The sequence below is a fragment of the Empidonax traillii genome, unplaced genomic scaffold (assembly GCF_003031625.1).
Source record: "Empidonax traillii isolate 1590-97213 ecotype Southwest subspecies unplaced genomic scaffold, ASM303162v1 scaffold139:size1643147, whole genome shotgun sequence".
Taxonomy (NCBI): domain Eukaryota; kingdom Metazoa; phylum Chordata; class Aves; order Passeriformes; family Tyrannidae; genus Empidonax; species Empidonax traillii.
In genome coordinates this window covers 579292-596593 of record NW_020955332.1, presented here as the reverse complement: position 1 = coordinate 596593, position 17302 = coordinate 579292, and positions in this window count along the sequence as shown.

Sequence of the window (17302 nt, the reverse complement as noted above, 5' to 3'; positions counted from 1 at the left end):
CACTGCCCCTGGGAAACAGCTGAGGGAGCACTGGTACCTTCTTTCAGGAAGGAAGACACCTGCCACCAGACACAGCAGCATGCAGCAGGCATATCTGACTAAATATAGCTCAGATATGTGTTTTAAGGATATAATTATTACTAAGATGCTGAAGATAGTGTCCCAACAACACCTTTTTCTTCCTAAACAATTAACCAATTTCTCCCATTTTCATAGGAAATGCCTTAAGAAAAATGAACAGACTAAATAATTCTTAACAGCTTTTTTTTCTAAGGGAATGTTGAAAACTGCTTTTAAACATCACCCACATCTATTCAATATGCAACACACTACGTGAATGTCAAGTTGTCACCACAGTGGCAACAGAAAGATGTTTTTCAATAGAAATTTATGCAGCAGAAGAAATGCACATCAGCTTCTACCAATTCAATCTGTGGTGAGCTTCTTAGTGAAAAAACAAGCAATCAATTGTGGTGATCTAACTTCAGCTCTTGATAACTATTTTAACCAGCAGCAGAACATTTGGGTAAAAACACTAGAATATGAATCTTTGAAGACTGTGATCTCATCTTCATGGCTTCTAAAAGACCTGTCATATCATTCTCTCTTTTTTTATTTTTTTTAAACAACACTTAATTACATTTCAAAAGTTACACTTAGCTACACTTCAATTAACCTCTCTTCTATGGTTAGACTTAAATGATTTCCACCCAAAAATTATTAAAAAATACTTAGTCTTCTTAACTTAGTTATCAGTCTGAAGTCTGATAACTTCACCTCAAACACAGAAGAGGGGAAACAGAATGATAGTCAACTGTGTTGGAAAGGACCTCTGAGATCATCAAGTCCAACCCTTGTTTCAACACCACCATGGTTACTAGACCATGGTACTAAGTGCCACATCCAGTCTCATCTAAAAGACCTCCAGGGATAGAGAATCCACCACCTCCCTGGGCAGCTCGTTCCATTGCCAGGTTTCCGTCTCCGTAAAGAATTTCTTGCTAACATCTAACCTAAACCTCCCCTGGCAGAGCTTGAGATCATGCCCTCTCCTCTTACTGCTGGCTGCCTGGGAGAAGAGACAACCCCCATCTGGCTACAACGTCCTCTTAGGGAGTTGTAGAGAGGGATGAGGTCTCCCCTGAGCCTCCTCTTCTCCAGGCTAAAAAACCCCAGCTCCCTCAGCCTCTCCTCATAGGACTTGTGCTTGAGTCCCTTCACCAGCCTGGTTGCTCTTCTCTGGACCTGCTCCAGCACCTCAATGTCCTTCCTGAACTGAGGGGCCCAGAGCTGGACACAGCACTCCAGATGTGGCCTCACAGCACTGAGTACAGGGGAAGAATCACTCACCTGGAATATACAGGTGGGGATACTCACAACTATACACCTGTTATCCTTATCCTTTATCCTTACAGTAAATTACTAGAGGTTGTATAGTAACAATATCCAGAGAACACTTTAAAGAGTCACAAAATAATTTCCTTAGGTAAATCTTTCTCCTTCAGAGCAGACATTGTAGGTTTATTTTGAAACCACTTAGATTATGTTATTACTTTCTGCAGAAAAGCTGTAAAAACATATTTTTTATAATCAAAAACCATAAAATCATCCCAGTGCTAGGTTATTTCTAAATGCCTTGAAAGAACAGGTCAGGAGAGGGGGGGAGAAAATAAAACAAAAGAGAAAAAATTCATTTATATCTCTCTGCACCCTGTAAATACTGTAAGGGTAGATTACTCAATCTACTGTAGTCATCCTGCTACAAAACTCTGTGTCATGGATGTTTCCCACTTCTGCTGATGGGGCAACTTTTGGGTAGCTGGCATTTTTACTACAATAAGACTTGAAGTTCTGGCAAGCACTAGATATAATTTCTTTGGACATGGGATTCATCTCTCTCAAAAAATATATTAATCTATCCCTTTCAGTAATTCCTTATTTTATGTTTTTAGTAAAATTTTAGTTCTTTGTCACAAGAAGTCACCGGGATATGATTTAGGTAATCATAAACTTTAAATAGTTTAGCATGAAATACCCTAGCATGAGAATGTTGTAATATTTTGCCAAACTGGATGAAATTTCACCTCTTGAAATAGACTGCTGTTTTGCTTTTTTTTTTCGGGAGACTGAAGAATTCTTATATTGAGCACTTCTTTGCTCTAAAAATATTGAAACAATCTATGAAGTAAGGGCTTAGTCATCGTAAATGAGGGCAACCACAGTCTTCAGTCATTAATTACTGAAACGATACCTTCTTGATACGAAAAAGTGAAAACTGTCATTGCACCAATAAGCTCTAATAAGTAGATATTCAAATCCAGAAGAAAGAGTAAATGCACTATGTGATTAAACTGCTGAAGACTGACATCTGATGTTTTCTGGGTATGCATGAAAATAAAGGGTTTAAATATAAATTGCAGATCGGAGCAATGCATTCCAGATGCTTGCGTGGTCAAAAAGGAAAATACTAATTGAGTTCACAATTTTTTTCCATGAGGTGAAAATACAGAAGTCCTGTCCTTGCAGTAAGGGCAGGAGGATGCCTAAGGCATTCACACAGCCTTCTATCTGGTAGAAGGAGCTACACCCAACTGATGGTGGCCTATCAATGGAAAAGAGACCAAAAAAAAGTTGGGAATGTGAAGATATAAGGGAGTCCTCTTCTGCTTAGCTTTCCAGTTGGGAGTCACTGCATCCTGATTTGATGCTTGCCTGGCATCTGGAACTAATTCAAGAGAAGTATGAAAAGGTTTGAGAAAAAGCCAGCTTTAACCTGGCTGCTATTTTTGTAGAAGACAGTGCCTTCATCTTCTAGCCAGCTCACTGGCTTGACGTCCACAGGGGCTGTCTGTTTGTAACCCTCACTATCAGTTCTGACCAAAAGATTTGCAATTCAGAATAGGGAGCAAAAGAAATCAGAAGGACAAAACTAGAAACATGGTGTTTTGAAGACACTGTTCTTCAAGTAAGCAAATAAAAATCCAAATTGAACTCCCCCTAGGAAAGAAACTCGTGATTTGCACAGTCATCTGTATTCGCTATCAGGAGGTTCCTCTGGCAGCCCCTCAAAGCCACCTGCCATAGAACAGAGATGGCAGGTTTTGTGGCATTCCCTTGGCATGTGGGTTTTTCAGGCTCTGACATTTGATTATACTCTCCATTCTTCATAAATACAAAGGCTGTACATATTTTTAAGAAGAATGCCAATGTGTGTGTGTGCATGTACTATGTATATAATAACATGTATATACAATAAATTATATATAAAGTATATCATCCTAATATATCTACAGTGCATATAAGACATGAAAGACACTATGTATTTCTAGAAAACTGTCAAAACCAGCCTTTGAATCACTGCTGATTATTGTTCTGTGATTTAAAAAGATGAGTGATTCATCCCAAACTGACATTTTTCTAATGCATTTTGCCTGTCCCCAGGCAAGACACCTGTAAGATGCCACCACTGTCAGGTGTGTGGCTTATTCCCTAGTCTGCACAAGAACAAGCACACAAACCTCTATGCAGAAGCTGGAGAGTGGCAGCCTTTCCCAGCTCATTGTTTCGTGGAGGCTGTGTAACATCTGCAAGGTGATGGCAGGTCACACACAAACATGCACATTCTCTTCCTTGTGCCCCTCACCTCTTTCCACTCATGCATCCATTTGCACTTCTTCATTAAATCATTGCTGTTCTCTGCAGATGTGGCATTAAATCGTTGCCACAACACCCCCCAAACAGTATCAGCTCTGAAAAGAGCAGGAAGAGCCCACGTGAACAGAGGAGTTTAGAGAACTACCTTTGCCTTCAGAGCTATCTCACCAAAGGCCTGACTGAGGACATACTGACAGTAGATTACCTCTCTGGCAATCAGGCAAATGACACTGTTCCCAGCTGGAGATGACAAAGAGGCTCTCTCAGATGACCCAACACCTTTTCCCTTTCCCTTTCCCTTTCCCTTTCCCTTTCCCTTTCCCTTTCCCTTTCCCTTTCCCTTTCCCTTTCCCTTTCCCTTTCCCTTTCCCTTTCCCTTTCCTTTTTGTTCTGCAGAAAGGGAAAACAGCTTCCAGCTCCTGATGCAAAGCCAGGTCCCTAGTCAGGTCCTCCAGCATGATGTAGTCAGCTGTCAGGATCTAGATGAAGGAGTCCAGACCATTGCATTTCCCTGTCCCAATCAAAGCAGAGAGTATATCGACATATTCAGCCACTCCTGTGTTGCCTTGCTCCTCAGCAAGGAGATGCCCTCTTTCTAAGCATGGAAGTAGGAGAAAGGGAGAAAGGGAGCAGAAAGAGGAGGAGGACAGGTTTTTGTAAATTCTCTCCTTTCTGTGCTTGGAAATAAGAGGTATCTACAATTTCCACAGACTCAGAGGTAGTGCAGGCAGGGAGCCCCGCCCACAGCCTCCCATCCTCTGTGGTTGATGGTGGTGCTTTTCTGCTGAGGGGTGGAAGGTGTGGTCACCAGCAAGTCAACTGGTGTGTTTGCAGAAAGATATGTATAATACTTAGGAAGTAGAAGCAGCATCACAGTTAATAAATATATCTTTCACTACTATTTAAATATTTGCAGAGTTCAGTAGTTGTTCAGTGCAAAAAAGCTGTGGGGAACTGGTGCCAGATTTGGCATCAGCAAGGATTTGGATGGGAATTGCTGACAGAAATTTGCACTGCTTTTTAAAAATAAATTTGTTTACCATCACTGCTGCAGAAAAAAAAATCACTGGAAGTATGAGAAAATACTGGAAATTAATATTTATATGCAGAAAGATTAACCAGGAAGCCTAAGAAACAAATCACAGCATTGCCTTCATCTTAACTTGCTATTCCACATCTTAGATCTTCATGTACGAAATTAGATAGAGTTTTTATATTTTGGTCTAACTTGGAGATGATCTCAGAACATTTTTAATGGAGTACTTTTCTACTTATAAATTAGTCTTACTTGTATCTCATACCTAGCTGACAGGAAACATTTTTTTTAATCAATAGTCATGAAAGATCACTCATGATGTACAAAGAAACTATACTGATATTTCTTCTGTGTCCTTTAGTACCTATTGAAACCCCACTGGAACTGGTAAAAAAAACATTTAAAATGTTTTTCTTCTTTTTATTAATATTTCAGTAGATGACTAGCTTGATGTTTGCGGTCCCCCTCCCCCCCTCAAAATATCTGGCTCGGAGTTGAACTCCTTTTTTTATTTGTTTAACTATATGGTATAAGCTAGGCTTCAATTTGAAGAATATTTTGTCTGTCTGGAGAAATTATATTAATATAATATTAATTATCTTCTTTTTACCAGGAGTTTCCAGAATACGACTTCGGAGCACCGGTGTATTTTTATAATTTTTTTTTTGTAAAGAAGGCCACATGTTAAGACTAATCATTAAATTACATTTTGATGCAATGAGAACCCTGTACTATAGTATCCTAATCTGCTGTCTAACATCAATTATATCAGTGAGGTGTCATGTATTCTTGATGTTTCATGGCATGGGAAAACAGACTTTTTTCTGTTGTTGATTTTCACAGCTGGGCAAGTGGGTCCAATAGCTGATCTTCATGTCCTTCACATCTCCAAATCAGATTTCAAAACTGGGTATGATAACAGGCCTAATAAGATAAAGCAGGATACTTACTTAATATAGCATGACACCAAGTTTGCCAATTAGTTATCTTTCTAAAACACTGTACAAGGAGGTGGGTATTACCAGAGAGTTGTTTTTACTCTAATTGGAATCCAGTATTCATGAAGAATAATTACCTGCTAAAGCAAATGCATTGAAGTGCTTCAATTATTAAAATCCCTATTCTTCAAATATGCAGGCAACTCTCATAGTTCCATCAAATTCTGTGGCATATGCTACATGTGTTACTATAAATAAATACAAAATTCAGTAAAATCAAGTTTAAAAAAAAGGGTATAGTGAAATATCTAAACTCAGCAGCAGAAAATTATTCTTATTAAAAATGTCTTTGAAAATTCAGACTCATATTTGTGTGCTACCTGCCAGAACTAAAGAATGTCAAGAGGATTTATCTTTTATATGTGAAATATCAGTGACTGATGGAGAATATAAATGACTGTTTGAGAACTGAATTCTGCAGGAGATGCTATTATATACTCTGTGCCAGTTAACTGAGTGCTGCTGTATCTTATTATTACCTAAGAGTCTCATTTTTTTACTTTAACAAAAACAAACCCTGCTATTATTCTGATTAAAGTTGATAATCAAACAACTAGCAGAACATGTTTTCATTAAAATAGTGCAGCTCTCTTCAAATGCTTTGTGAAGTCTTTTCTTTTTTACTCAAGTTTCATTTATGTGAGGGAAAAACAGGTTGAAAGGTTCTGGCAATGTCAAAATAGCTCATTCTGCCATCTTTCAATTAAAGTCTTCTGCTTTTCTTTTTGAAATGGCTTTGTGTGTGTGTGTGTGTTTCATACAGATATATGTGAGATGCATTAAAAAATCTAAATTGGGAAGAATTGATCCATCCGAAATGATATATTTTTTCATTTTGCAGAATACTTAACTGTTGAAGTTTTCCAGAACTGGTATAAAAGTACTTCTAGAAAACTCGAATTTTTGGAAGCATTTTCATTCTCCATTTAGTTCTATCTTTGCTTTAAGTTATGGAGCACACATTAGCAGAGTTACAGGTAAAATGGCCTCTCTACACTGATGTCTACCCTCAAAGTGTGAACAGATATGAAAGCTTTAAGACAAGCAGCTTTTGGGTGTCAGCTTGAAATTCAGAGACAGGCACTTTGCTCTGGTGATTTTATTTTGCAATATTTGAAGAGTAGAGAGGAAACAAAAGAACCACATCCTCTGACTATTTTCTGTAAACAAGTATCATCCACCCTGCAAGGGAGATAGAGATGTTATTCTGGAGAAAATTAAAATTAACCCTTTGAAATCTGAGAAATGTTTGTCTTGCTTTTACCTTTCAAAATTTCCTGCAAACCATGCAGTAGTCCTTGGCTTGTGCAAAATTAGGATTAGCTATTTCAGACTGGTTGTTCATAGTTCACTGCCAAGTTATCCTTGAGGTTGGCAAGAAATGAAAGGAGAAATAGGTAAAATTTAAGGATGTTATCCTAAAAATACAGGTAAAATAAACAAAGATAGGACAGAAATACTACATTTTTCAGAGGTGGCATAGCAGATTTGCCAGGGACCAGACTTTCTGAAGAGATTCTCCGGATCCTGGGTCACAGTAATGGCAGGTTGTGGTCCCCGCTGTCACCATGTCTGATCCTGCTTTGCAGATGGCTTTAGCTGATTACATTCAGCTAGCACTGCCCAGAAAAGGTCTGATGCCTGACAGGAGGAACGGAGATGAAAAGTTTCCTGCTTAGCTGCTGGCATGACCTGTTACTTCCCCCACATGACAGCCAAGAGGAAGAGGAGAGAGCTGGTAATTGAGCAGCTCTGAGCATTTCAAAGTTTTTTACCATCACAATTGCCTACAGTTGGGGAATGTACTTGGCATCCCCATCCTAAACCTTCTCATGGATGCTTCTGTGGAAGCACTGCTGAGTCACCAGTGGTCAGCACAGACCACAGCAAACAGTGTGACACAAACACGGTGTAGACATTCTGCTTGATCTTGTGGTTTCACCCTCCCAGACCTTCATCTGCAGCCAGCAATGGAGCAATGGATAGTCTTGTGTGTGGCATCTAAAAATGAGAAACAGCTGTTAAAATATTGACAGATATTGACAGCCCGTGGTATCCCACTTGCTGCAGCACCTGCTCACATTCACAGAGCATGGGCAACCCTGCGTGCCCAAATGAAACTCCTGGTCAGGCAAAACGGAAGTTGCCGATGATGCTGAGCGCATCAGAACCCACTGCAGAGTTTCCAAAAGCAAACCCTGGCTGTGCAAGCCTCTACGCCCTTCTGTCTTCAGAGATTAGGCAGATACACAGGACTTTTTGAAAATCCTAAAGACTGGGAGGTAGGATAAATCAGAGCTTGTACAGTGCTAGTTTGTAATGCACTTCTTGGTTTTGTACCCAGGGTAAGTGATCATCAGGTTGAGTATCAGCTTACCAACAGGAAAAGCAGAACAATTTAAAATATGTTGCATAAATCCAAATATTTAAACAAATTGAGTTAATCTCTACATTTTTCTTGATTTCTGGTCATTATGAACTATATGGCCAATTTATTTCCTTTCACTATTTTTCTCAAAAACCTAGATAAGTAAACACAGTTCTCTCAGTATTTATATATAATAATACATGCATATAAGCTCTTGCATCAGTACTTTAAGCAACCTTTATAAAACATTAAAAAAACTACCGAGTAAGTGAAATGCCTATCTTTTTCTTTTCCTTTTTTTTTTTCTTTTTTTTTTTTTAGTGAGTGGAATTCATTTGGGGGGTGGAAGTAAATTCACTATAGAAGAAGTTTGCAGTAATGTAGTGAAGATTATCAGGAGAATCAGTTAAAACTTCTACATGACTTACTGTTTATAATATTCCTGCTATATTATAATAGCACTCAGGTGTTGGAAAGATTTCCCACATGCTCTAAATGTAGCTGAATTCTGGTATTTGGTACTCTGACATCCAGTCCTTACTGGAGCAAACATGGGGAGAGGCTGGAAACTGTGCCTATATAGAATTCATTCCATGTTGATTTTTAATACTATGCAGTTCTACCAGAACAATACAAACAAACTTCAGTACAGGTAATTATACAGACTACATTTAGAGGTAGACCTACAAAGATGAAAAGCTGGAGAAGTATTTCATTGGACTTACAGGTCTGTGCTCAGAAAACTCTGAATTCACTTGCCTCTGACAAATGTGACCACGGACTTAATAAAGTGTCCACTGAGACACTGAAAAAATAAACACAAAGAAAAGATATTTTAAGATATAGGGACTTTGTACATTATGTTCACTATATATACTCTGTAGTTTGTGGTTTGGAACAAAAGCAATGGCTCAATAATTTCTCCACAATAATAATAATAACCTTATGTACCATTAACCTCCCAATGAACTATGGCCAGAAATGGCTCCCTAGGTCCATATTCTCCACTGGTTGAATGGTCAGAGGTGCTGCACATACAACAGTACCTGTTGACTTGTTGAAAGTTCACATTCCCTTGCTGTTCACAGGAATTTGGATTTAATATATAACTTTAAAATGGCCAAAGAAGAAGGAAGTTTTGAGCATCTGCGGCACAGTAAACTAACAGGGCCAGCTGCTCACAAAAACCCATAAGCCTGAGACTGAGCCAGAAGCACCTTCTACCACATCCCAGTGTACTGCACATGAGGATTTTATCCTACCTCCCCAAAACAGTGCACCTGGCAAATTGCCTGTTACAGCTGAAGCCATGCAGCTTAAGCCATCTTCCCAGGTGAGTGGTGAGAAAAGGGACTGAGAGCAAAGTGGTGGAGGAACCTTGGTTTATTCAGATATGAACAAGGCGCTTGTAATCTTTCAAATATTGCATTGAACTAGTGAATAAGTAGATAAATTACTTCGGTGGAGAGGGAAAAGGAATGTCAACATCCTCTAGAGGAGAGAAGAATATCACTTATGTGAGCATGCACTCGGAAGATAGTACTTCAGACTGATATTTTGCAATAAAACATCAGCATGACTTGGTTTCAATATGGGTTTAATCCACTCCTTTTCATACTGCTATTTCCATTTGCATGCTTCAATTTAGGGTTGTTTTCTTTTAAAAAAATAATAAAGTGGTGCTCAACTGTTACTTGATTAAAATTTTTAAGGCATTTTAAAATTATCTGCAGGGTAACTGAGTCAGAGTTAGATTGGTTGTGTTTAATAGAATACGTTTGTTAATACTGTAGAGCAATATAACAAGATGCTACAAAATGTTCCATTAAAATGCACACTTGTTATAAGAAGAACATTTAATTGATTTACCCTGTGGTAATAATTTTTTTTAGTCTTAGTCATGCATTAAAAGAGATGTATTTTACACAATGATAAATGTACAGAACATCTCACTGACTAAGTAACATCCTCTTGTGTCAGGATAACTCCTGGCTGTGAGCACAGTCCTCTCCATCTGTGGTAGATGATCAAAGAGATAAGTGAACCCTGTTGTTCCTGAACATGGAAGAAAAGGAGATGTTTATAACCATGGCCTTTTAAACCACCCTAAGAATGGTAGCAGCAAACTGATGAAAATTGAGTGTGATACATTTACCATTATCTAATGTAACAAATTATGACTCCGATTTTACAGTTGTGAAACTGAGGCATAGCCATGCCATATAATTTCCCCAAATCTGCTTGATGAGATTGCTGGCTGTGCTGATAAGAAAATATGGAGTTCCTGGCAAATGGATCTGCTGTAGTGTCCACAAGACATCCAAGATTAATCAGCAGAAGTTAAATTAGAAAACAATCTGGATTCTGATACTTTGTCATAAGATCTTATTTTTTGCTAAACCCAGAATTAATTCACCCTCTTACCTCTTTCCATACAAGTACTTTAATCTAAAAGCTGAGATTCTGAATGAAATTCTGGTCAAGATCTGAGCTCTTTTCCTGTCCTGTACCCCAGTTAGCTTAGGAAAGGGGAGCTGTGCATTTTGAGTTCCTCTCCTGCAATGCACTATACTGCCTGCATAACTCCCAATCAAGCAATTAGAGTACATAACATACAGAGTTTTCAAAAAAGCTGAAAAAAAAATCACGAATAGTCTATTCCTCAGCATGCTGAACTACTAGCTCAGAGAAATGCTTTTCTGATATGAAACTACAGAAGGTTTACAGCCCCTGTAGAAAAATTACTTAATATCTGTATAAATATTTCCCTTGTTTATTAAAATTTTGTAAACCCTACATCCTAAATTCTTCTTGAAAATACTTCAGAGAAAGGCTTCCTTCAGGTAATTATTTAGTGATCCTGCCCCAGACATGATGCTCTCATGTCATAGAAAAGATTGTTTAGTCAAGACCCATTCTGTATGCCTCTAAGAAGGAACAAAATGCTTGAAGTGAGTCTCAAATCTCAGCTTTATTGAGTCAAAGCTGTCTGGAACAAAATGCAAATGTACCCAGAAATGTACTAAATGGCAATATGGCAGATGCTGACCCCTTTAGTAACACACTAACTGAAAATCAGAGAACTTGGTGGAACACTCATAGTTAAGCTCCCCTTCCAGTTACCTCCTCAAGGTGTGTTCTCTGCCTTTCTGTCTCTTCAGTAAGAGTTTGAGCCCTCTGAATAAATGAGAAAAGTTACGAAGTAGGAAGCGGAAGATTTGGGGGCTTCTTTCTTCTGCAGAAGGACAATTTAGGGAACAATAAATGCCACGAAGTTCTTTAATTAAACTAGGAAAAAACCCAACAGTTGCTATTCAATACCATTATTTCACTTGTAAATACAGTAATAGAACTTTTCAGGCTGTAAAGCAGGAAGAAAAAAAATGTAAAAGTGTTACGATGTGGTAGAGTTACAACTTGTAGCAATCACAGGAGTAATATGGGAATGCGTATTTTATGTAAAAAAAGAATGTTAGATGTGTTATTAAGCATTTTATTTTGTCAGAGATCTGTAACAAGTCACTGATATAATTGCACTAGGAGTCATAAAAACCATGATCCTCAGGGAGGTAAAGTCTTCCAGACTTTCTTCATATTTCTAGTATTTCTCCCAAAGCAAAAGCAGCTTCTGGTGATTGTGGTAATTAATATAGGTACCCACAGTTGCACAAACAACTGAAAGTCAAAATCTAGGAGGAACATATTTAATAAATGCTACTGGTATAAATCCATAGGGTAAAGCTGCATTTAAACTAAAAATACATAGATGTGGTTAGTCTTCTTTATATTATTTTGTCAGGAGAAGGATTGTATGTAAAAATTAAATTCATAATAAAATAGTTTGTTTACCTGCAGTTACATGTTTTTGAAGAAATCTGTAAGCTGCAGATTTCATTTTAAGTAACTGCAAGCATCTGATATAGTGTAATAGTTTGACAGGTTATAAATGTAGGATGGAAAATGTGTAGGATTTTGCATTTCCACATCCTAACAGCAGTCAGGTTTCTGCTAGTCTGCTGCCTTTGTACCAGCCTCTTTCATCAGACCACGTATTTTAATGAAAAAACATTGCAGTAATCAGTTGGAGAAGACTTAGAGCCAGGGATAGAACCTGGCTTCAAAAAACCAAAAGCCTGGGAATATTCTCCAATGGGAAGCAATTAGAACAAAAGTTAGGTGTTATTGAATGCTACAGAAGGTAAACAGAGCAGTGCAGCCATGGAAACCATTGCACCAGCAGGTCTCCTCTGGAATGCACAGAACCTCAGAGGGATGCACAGAACTACCCAAACTACACCTCCTTCCTTTCTGTGCTTCCCACTTACTTCCTCTTCTGTCTTGATATGAATCATCATCAGTGAACAGGTGAAGAGGAACTGTCAATCAACATGCTTCTCTGGGCTCCAGAGTTAGGCTTCTTAAGCTCTTGTCAACAAAGAAAAGCTTGTTCTTTCCTCCATAAAATATATACTATTTCCTAGTTGTCTGAAATCCCAAATCTCAAGACCTTTCATTTCTTTTAAAAAATTGAGTTCCACTTGAAATCATTGACTAGCCAGCAGATAACTGCACCAAATTACCACAGTTTTGAATAGTGGATGCACAGCTTCTGAAAATAAAGAGAAAACTGTCAGAGGATGTATGCACATTAGCCAAAGGGATAAAAATATGTATTTTCATAATTTATATACAGGTGTTAGCAAATAAATATAACCTACAAAGTACAACACTCCAATCCTCTTGCCTTATTCTCTCTTAACTAGAAGATTGTATGTGTTATACAGAACCCTAAAATAACCAAAAATAGTGAGTGGTATTCATTACTGATTTCATTCCACTGAAGATAGCACAGACACAATGAGGACCAGACTGTGGATCAGCATCTCAACTACCTGTATTTAGATGAGTACTAATTAAACAAACTCCATTCAGCAATCGTTCCTGCAAACCTTAATCCTTTTAATATGTAGTCATTTAAAAAAAAAAAAAAAAAAGACAGAGAGATTTTACTTTAAAACACTTGAGGTATCATGCACGAAGATATTGCAGAAGCATATGAAACACCCCAAAAAGAAATAGAAAACAAACACAGACACCATTCACTGTGCCTCTACAAACTCAACACATTCACATAATTAATATTTTGGAAATTCAAATAAAGAAGGATCACCCTGTCTGAAATTTAGGTGTTTCAACATCCTTTTACATTGATACTTTATGTATCCACTCCCTACAGGGAATAGCTGAGGACTAGCAATGTTATTAAATCATTGTGTAAGTAACCACAGAAGTATTTAACCATAGCAGCATTAAATTCACATTGACCTAAATTAACAAAAAGCTGTGTTTTTTGCAATGACTTTTTTATCATTTGCACACAAATCCAGTCACAGCTGTCATGGTGAAGAGGCTTAATGCCATACTTATGATTTGGTGTGGTGGGTAGGGAAGTGAAGCTTTTTGTGAATGAGTTGTTGGGGGGGGGCGTTGTTCTTGCTTGGTTTTGGGTTGTTTGCTTACTTATTTTTTCTGATAGCATCTGTTTTTTCTTTGAAATTCCTTTGAGGAATTAATTGCTTAATATTTGTTATAAGATTCATGCTTCCTGCGGGGATGAGCGGGGGAGCAGGACATGTCCTGCCATCTGCCTGCGATGCTGCTCCCCCGGACCCCGCAACAGCCGCTCCCGCGGCCGCCCCTGGCGGGCGGGAGCTGGGGGGGCTCCGTGCACCCCTCCCCGCCGCGGGACGCCACTGCCACCTGCTGAGGGTACCGAGCTACTTACGGTCTCGGCCCCCGGCAGCCTCCCCGGTCCCCCGGAGGTCTCCTCCCATGCAGCGTCTGGGGGACCGGGGCACCGCCGGTGCCGGGAACCGCGGAGGATGTGGAGAATGCTTTCACTTGGATGCGAGTATTCACACAGCAGCGTCACAGCGCTAGGGACGGTGTCAAATAAAGACACATTTAGGGCCCTCTCTTTTCTTTCCGTTCCCTCCCCACAGCTACTTAGCCTTACCAGCCTCAGCCTTCTAAAGCAGCTGGTTTAGTAGATCTTAAGCGAAAAGAAATTATGTTTAGAGCCTTCATGGTTGTGGAGTATCTCCAAAATGTGTGTTTTGCTGCATTTTTTTTTAAAAAAAGCACGTTGTTTGATTTCAAAGATGTGTTTTAGGAAGAGAAGGTGCTGGTTCAGGGGGCAGCAAATAATTATGCAAGAGAAGGTCAAGTTACATGATGGAAATTATTGCTCCTAACTAATGTGGTGCATGAACACAAAATGCCTTTAATAAGGCTCCCCAACCAAAAGCACTGTACAAAAGAGATTGTCATATACCATTTTAAGGAAAGAAAACATGTTTGTTTTGTAAGAGGCGATAAGATTGTAATCATTATTACTTGGGGTCTAAAGCAACATTGGTCTTCCAAAATTGTCATCAGCATTGCAAATGCTCCCCTCTTTAGAAAATAAAGTCAGTAATTCCTCATCAATTGAGCAGAAGTAAACAATAAAATTTATTACTTTCTGGGGCCCATTTGTTTCAGCAGGAAACTGTCTCCACTGTTATGCTACTCAAGTGTACAGATTCACTCTGGAAATGGAGACGTATCCTTATCTGTATGGATTTAAATATGGAAAGAGACAGTGAATGGAAAGAACAACTTCAATACGATATTTTAGGTTACAACTGAATCGTGTGTTTATGGCCCCAGACAGTGTGCTCTGCAAAATGTTCCAAAACACTCATCTCTAAGCTTTCAACTATTTCCCCTTTTTGCTCCAGAGAAACATTTTGAGAAAGAAAAAAAGGAAAAAAGGTTTGCTATCGGGATCTGGCATACAGAAGGTAGAATAATTATGATAACTACTTCCAACTGAGTTATAAAGGCAGCTTGTTGCTTTTACTTACCACTCATCTTTATCATATAGGCCATCACTTCTTTTTAAAATATGTGAGTTTTGCTTCCAGTACTTGATCTTTGCATTATAAAAGCAATTTTTAAATCATAGTTTTATAGTGCACCTTTTAGAAGATAACGGCTTAAATTTCTAGTTTCCCTCTTTATTGCAGTGATGTGATAGCTGCTTCTATAAACCAGTCTAGATAATATGTCATATCTCTCTTCAGCAGCTACTGCACACACGATATAGGAAACTCTCCTGCTACTGGTTACTCATTAAAGTTAAGTGATAGGGATCCACATGGCAAGGTTAAATTTCAACACTTTAAACCCTGCTGAAAGTTGCTAATAATAACGTTTAATTTTCATTCCAAGCATTTATGGTATCATCAACTTGAGACAACTGTTTTCTTCTCATTAGTTGGAACCGATGAACCTCCCTACAGAATGAAAATCTTCAGGCTGAATAACCAAACAGAGCCAGAATTTGACCCCTGCTTAAATTAAACAACCTAAATGGGTTTAATGTGAATGTCCTAGTAACTAGAGGCAAAGTTTGACTAAGATTTTCAAAAAGGGATAGAGATTTCAACACTTTAGCAGGGAAAGTTTAACAAAAATATGATATTCAAACTGGGAGAACTCAATGTTTTCTTTAAATGGTCCAGTATGTAGGACAATTTAAATAACTATTCCCTTATTAAAAAAATAATATTAAATGCTACCTTTTTACTTGGGGATAATAACATTTGCAACTAATCATCACCTATAATCTCTTGATGGTGAAAAGTATTGCTGCAAAATATTCAGCCAAGTTCAAACCATCTCACAGGAAAAAAAAGAGATGAGAAAAGGAAGGATGTTTGCTATGGCAGAGACAGCTGGAGGAAGGAATGGGAAGTGTTGGGACCCATGTTGGAGACAGAGCAGGCACTTGGTCCTGTGCTGTTCTTCAGGGTTATACTCACATGGCACTGTGCTATGATGCCTCTCTCTGCTCATTCTCCTGTCCTCCTCCTTTTTGGAGAAGCAATTGGAGGAGCTATTACACCAAAGGCAGAAACCACTGCTATCCTTTCAACCCTCTGCCCCCCACACATAAGGTTTGTGATTTTGCAGCAGGGGCAGGATATCAGCAGTGACAGATGCTTATGTGCCTTAGAGTATTGACCAGGTCAAACTTATCAATGGGTTTTTATTTCACAGGGTAGGTCATAAAGTATTCATTGCTCAAGGTCATCTATACTCATGGAATATTTTAGGTTGGAAAGAACTTCTAGAGGTCATCTACTCCAACTTACCCAACACATGGCTCTCATCAAATTTACATTAGGTTCCTTGAGGCCTGCTAAGCTTTGAAAAACTCCAAGGACAGAGATTTCGCATCCCATATGGTTACCTGTGCCAGTGTCCTACCACTCTCATGTTAAAAGATTGCGGGTTTTGCCTTATATCTATGTTTGTACATCGTGCTTCTCATGCAAATACTTCCCTACTAAATCTGGCCTATGGTATTTAACTATCATCTCCTCAGCCTTACAAGGATATTAAAATCCACTTTTGGTTATATGTTTCCTTGCAGATAATGATATATGCAGAGACATAAAACAAGCTAGCTTTAGAGATATTACAGCTTCTATTTCATTCCTCTTTTGAAATAGAATATCTACCTCCAGCCTTTCTCTATGAATGCAGCTGTTAGACCACCCTTTTAAGCAGCATGTGAAAAAGCCCTGTTCTGAACTATCATCTTATTCCCCATGTTTACGATTCCTGTTTATCTGTCATTATAAATTCTCTCTCATTATTGTTCCTGTCTCACAGCCTCACTAGATCAGCTAGACTCCTCTTAACACTTGCTTTCTTATTTTTTGTCTTTCCCCTGGTTGAGACTTTCGAAGTGCATGCTTTAGGATAAGATTTAAGAACATGAGCAAGTCAAGTGCCTAACCATGCCTGTAGAAGCCTACGGTGTTCCTTTCTGGTATGCTGTGCTTCCAACAGCTCCAGCTGAATGTCTTTACTCATCCAACAGGAGCTCTTGAGGGTCCCACTGACCTTAGACACTTTCACCTCCACCTTTACAGTTTACCTATTGATAGGAATAAACCTCATTGACTTCAGTAGGAACAGAGTAGCAGAAATGAGGAGTCCCAAGTACACAATTCCCACCAAAGTTTTCCAGTGACTAGTGGTCCTCCGATACATTAATGGAAGCATATGCTGTCAGAGTTCTTATTTATTCCAGCTCTCTGTGGTGCCTCTATCTTATGAGTAAGTTCTTGTTATGTCACTTGAATAACTTAGAGGACACATTTTATTCAAATTCTTTGAGTATCATAAATG